This window comes from Eumetopias jubatus, unplaced genomic scaffold (assembly GCF_037043125.1).
Source record: "Eumetopias jubatus isolate StellerSeaLion01/CBP00866 unplaced genomic scaffold, mEumJub1_p1.0 scaffold_2, whole genome shotgun sequence".
Classification (NCBI taxonomy): Eukaryota; Metazoa; Chordata; class Mammalia; order Carnivora; family Otariidae; genus Eumetopias; species Eumetopias jubatus.
The window spans coordinates 79,972,660-79,978,172 of NW_028274808.1; the positions used below are offsets into that span (position 1 = coordinate 79,972,660).

Sequence of the window (5,513 nt, forward strand, 5' to 3'; positions counted from 1 at the left end):
GTCATTTTCCCGTTTAAATGGCTTTTAGTAAAATTTCAATAGAATAAAATCTTTCAATAGCATAAAATTCCAACTCTTTTCCAGGTCCAAATTGTCCCTGTGAAATTGGATCTCTCCCTGACTTTCTAAACTCTATTTCCTTTCTCTCCTATCTTCTCATTACTTTCTGTCCACAGTGGTATCTTTTTAGGCTAAATAAGTGATTAATAGAATGGGATAAAACATAGAAGTATTTTGAGTATTTTGAGGTAGGTGAACAAGTAAAGTGAGAGTGCAGAGGAAGAGAACATGAAAATTAGGAGATTATGGTCAGGAGGAGAGATGTTTACAATTTGTATTTTTGTCACAGGGCAGTTTTAGGTGAAAACAAGTTTCAGGGTGTTGCTATATATATGTGGGTGGTGGCTCATGAGGAGTGCTATTGGGAAGTTATTGGAGTTGAAGCAGTTAATGAAATCTGAAGCTAGAGCGTGGGATGGGTTAACTGCATGGACATTGCTTTTTCCTAGTATGATGACAGGAAATGGAGTAAAGAAAAAAAGTAATGGGTACTCATGAAAATGAAGTTAATGGTTGACATCTCTACACCAAAGGCCTTTCTGCCTACAGAATTGAAAGATGTCATTAAAATTAGTGAATGCTCTCTAAAAAAAGGGCTGCGGAAATATTGATCAAGTCTGAGTTTCCAACTCTATTTTTTAAAGAGTTGGTGTAGGCCATGCTCTGCTGTTAGCATTGTCCTTCAGTTGTCTTTTATGCAATGCTCATTGATTGCATCTTGAGGTAGGAGGTAATAAAATAGTCCCTGATTCTAAGTATTTAAAAAAATTGAGATATAATTCACATATCATAAAATTCATCCTTTTATTATATTCATAAGTTTGTACAACCGTCAACACCATCTAATTCCAGAACACTTAATCATCACCAAAAGAAATTTTGTACCTACTAGAAGTCACTTCCCACTTGTCTTAGTCTGCTAGGGCTGATTTAACAAAATATCACAGACTGGGTGCTTTTGAACAACAAACATTTATTTCTCACAGTTTAGGCATCTGGAGGTCCTAGATCAGGTTGACAGCATGGTTGGGTGAGGACTCTCCTCAGTTCGCAGACATCTCCAGCTTCTTGTATCTTTACATGACAAAGCTAGATAGGTTTGTGGCATCACTTTTATGAGAGCGCTAATCCCATTCATGAAGGCTCTGCCCTTATGACCTAGTTACCTCCTAAAAGTCCCACTTCCCACTTCCTAATACCATCACCTTAAGGTTTTAGATTTTGGTATGTAAGTTTTAGGGAGGACACAAACCTTCAGACCTTAACACTACTTCTACTTTCTGTTTCTATGGATTTGATTATCCTGGATATTTCACATAAATAAAATAAAATTAGGTGACCTCTTGAGGCTTCTTTCACTTAGCATAATGTTTGCAGGATTCATCCATGTTGTATCTGAATATGTACTTCATTCCTTTTTATGGCTAAATAACATTTCATTGTATGGACTAAGGTAGGTTTTACATCTGCTCTTTTGCTGTTTTCTACATGTCCTATGCCTTTTTTTATTCCTTTATTTCTGCATTACTGCTTCTTGGTTAAATAGGTATTTTCTAGTGTGCCATTTTAATTCTCTTGTCTTTTATTTTACTATTTTTTGAGTTAGTTCCTTACATATTGCCCTAAGAATTACAATTAACATATTCACTTATAATGATCTAGTTTGGGTCAATACCAACTTAATTACAATAGCATGTTACAATTTTGTTCCCATATAATTCTCATCCCTCCCTTCATTTGTACTGTTATCATCCAGATTACATCTTTATACACTTTGTGCCCTTTAACACAGATTTATAATTGTTGCTTTATGCAGTTATCTTTTAAATTATATATTGGAAAAAACGTTAAAAACAACAAAAAATTATACTGCCTTTTATATTTATCCATGCAATTACATTTTCTAATGCTCGTTCTTTCTTCATGTGGATTTGAGTTACTTTCTAATTGCTTTTCATTTCAGCCTGGAAGACTCTCAGTAGTATTTCTTGTAGGACAGGTTTGCAAGTAATGAATTCTTTTAACTTGTGTTCACCTGGAAATATTATAATATTTTCTTTAGTTTTGAAGGATAGTTTTGCCAGGTATAGAAATCTTGGTGGACATTCTTTCTTTAGCACTTTTAATCTGTCATTCCCACTGCCTTCTGGTCTTTATGGTTTCTGATGAGAAATTGGCTTTTAATCTTACTGGGATTTCTTGTATGCGATCTTTGCTCTTGCTGTTTTCAAGATTTTCTCTTTCTTTATCTTTGTCTTTCAACAGTTTGGTTGTGATATGTGTAGGTATGGCTCTCTTTGAGTTTATCTTGCTTGGATTTCACTGAGCTTCATGTAAGTGTAGATTAATTTTTTCCCAACATATTTAGAAGATTTTTCATCATGATTTTTTCAAATAATCTTTCCCCTTTCTTTTTCTTCTTTCCTTCTTGTCCTCCTAATATGTATATGTTGGTACACTTGATTTTGTCTGCTAGGTCTTTGGGGTTCTATTCATTTTTCCTCATTCCTTTTCTTCCTGTTCCTCATACTGAATAATCTCAATCAGCTATCTTCAGGTTTGTTGATTCTTTCTTTCTCCTTGGTCAGATTTACAACTGAGTCCCATTAGTAAATATTTCATTTCAGTTACTGTAGTCTTACCAGAATTTCTGTGTGTGTATTTTTAAAGTAATTTCTATCTTTTTACATTTTATTATTTGGTGACTTACCTTTTTTTTTTTTTTTAGAAGCACACTGCAATAGTTAATTTTATTTGTTCAAGGGCTCATATTGCAAGCATTAAACCAAGCATGGGCTTTGATTTTGTGAGCCCAGATTCACATATTTAGGAAGATAAAAGCAAACTGTGATCCATGTATATGGATGAAAAACTAAAGGCTCACAGTTAATCACATTGTAGTTTTAAATTTCTACAGCCTAGAAGCCAGAAGTCACAGATCTTTTAGGTCTTTCTGGATGTCCCACAAGGTATCTGCACTTTTCTTGAGCTGGGCAACCTCATCATCGTTCAGCTTCTGGTTGATCACACTGGTTAAGCCCTGAGTGTTCAGGATACATGGAAGGCTTGGGAAGACTTCGTTCTCAATGCCATACATCCCCTTCACCATTGTTGACACTGGATGAATCCTGGATAGATTTTTCAACATGGATTCAGTAAGATTAAGATCAGCCACACTTAATCCAATAGCCCAGTTGGTATATCCTTTTAGCTTGATGACTTCGTAGGCACTTTCCACCACCATCTTACGCACTTCCTTCCAATTTTAAGTGTCGTTGTCTGTTCCCATTTCTGGATTCAGTTCCTGAAGAGAAACGCCTGCCACATTCACTCCACTCCACACAGCCACACTTGAATCGCCATGTTCTCCAAAAATCCATCCATGGCAGCTGCTGGGATGAATGCCAAGTTTTTCAGCCATGAGATAGTGAAATCTAGCAGAATCCAGATTACACCCACTTCCAATTACACAGTGCCTGGGTAGTCCAATTAGTTTCCAGATAACATATGTGAGAATATCCACTGGCTTGGAAACCACAATTATGATACAATTAAGACTGTACTTGACTATCTGCAGAATAATGAATTTGAAGACATTAACATTCCTCTGCACCAGATTGAGCTGGCTCTCTCCTTCCTGCTGGCAGACTCCCACAGTCACCATCACAATCTTAGAATTGGCAGTCACAGAGTAATCTTTATCTGCCACAATTTTAGGTGTCTGAAGAAATAAGCTCCCATGTTGCAGATCCATCATTTCTCCTTTGAGTTTATCTTCTAAAACATCCACAAGGGCAAGTTCATCAGCCAGAGACTTTCCCAGAATGCTGATGGCACACGCCATACCAACTTGTCCAACACCCACGGCAGTGATCTTATTGTTTGGGATGGTTGCCTCTTCTTTGGCAACTGGTGCATTCAGTTTTTCCTTAAGAGTTGCCATTGTGCCCAGAGAGAACCCGCTGGGAGAGTCGCACAAAGAAGATGATGTTAGCTGCGTCGGTGACTTACCATTCTTATACTTTGTTCTTTAGGCAGTTTTCTTTACTTGTTTGAACATAATTAGAATAACTTCTTCAAAGTCTTTGTCTAGTAAGTCCACTGTCTGGTCTTCTTTGGGGCAATTTTTTTGTTGATTGTTTCTTTTCTTGTGGATAGACCCTGTTTTCTTGTTTCTTTTCACATGTAGTAATTTTGTTTTGAGAACTGGACATTTTTTTTAAAGATTTTATTTTTAAGTAATCTCTACATTGAATGTGGGGCTTGAACTCACATCCCTGAGCTCAGAGTTGCATGCTCTACTGATGGAGCCAGCCAGGCACTGAAAACTGGACATTTTAAATAATATAATGTGGCAACTCTAGAAATCAGATTCTCCTCCCTCCTCATGGTTCTTTGTTTTCTTAGTGTCTTTTCTGAACTAATTCTATGAAATCTGTATTTTTTTGTTGTGTATGGTCACTAAAGTCTGTGTTTGGTTACCTTAGTATTCAGCTAATGTTTGAACAGAAATTTTCTTAAACACCTAGATTCAGTGTTTCTCTGCCTTGCTAAAGGGTGCTCTGTGTGTGTTGGGGAAAACCTTCAAGACTCAGTTATGCAGTTAATAACTTTGCCTTCTTAATTTTGCAGAGTCTCAAAGTCAGCCTTCAGTGAGAATTTAGGGCCTTTTCAGATCTTTCCTGAGCATGTGTACAGCCCTGGACATCTACATAGTCCTATGCATCATGTGAGCTTCTAGATTCCCAGAAATATGTTGGAAGATTTTCAATGCCCCTGTGGGCATCTTGTTCCCTAGCCTTTCATTTTGTTTATTCAAACTGTTATCCACTCCCTCAGAGAGCCATGAAGTTAATTAATTGCCTTTAATTGTTTTTGACAAGTGCTCCTGGGGAAATAGTTTTTGCACTGAGTGAGCTCTAAGTCAGGGAAAAAAACACAATCTTGAGTGTGGATTTTTGATGGAACTATAAGACAGGGCAAATAATGACAGTGCTCTGGAAATGAGGCTTTAAAAGGAGTTGCTCTCTCATTTTCCCCCTCTGGTGGCTATCAGGCTATTGGTTTATAGTGTGATTGCAGGCTGTTGGTTTTCACCATGATTGTAGGCTTTGGTTTTTAAAGTTGTCTCAGAGCTATAGAGTGGAGGATCAAGATAGGACATGAGAAAATGCTATAAAGCATGCTCTTTTTTTTTTTAACCAAAACTCAGTGTTTTTTTTGGATAAATGCTCCCTGGATTGCTGTAAACCTTTGGTTAATTTCCAGAGTTCTGAAAAAGTTAATTCTGACAATTTTTGCTCTTTTATCATTGCTTTTATGGGGGAGAGAATTTTATGAGGCCCTAATTCTGTTATTTTTGCTGACATCATCCTTCCAAAGATCCTATCATGTAGACTATATAACACGCTCCAGTTGGTGTTCATTTGAAAACCTATGTATAATATATTACA

The 5,513-nt window shown here is 36.7% G+C and overlaps 1 pseudogene; it reads right to left on the minus strand.

Moving 5' to 3' along the window:
• Window positions 1-2,782: 2,782 nt before the first annotated feature.
• On the minus strand, window positions 2,783-4,003 carry LOC114225577 (L-lactate dehydrogenase B chain-like; annotated as a pseudogene).
• Between the last annotated feature and the right edge of the window lie 1,510 nt (window positions 4,004-5,513).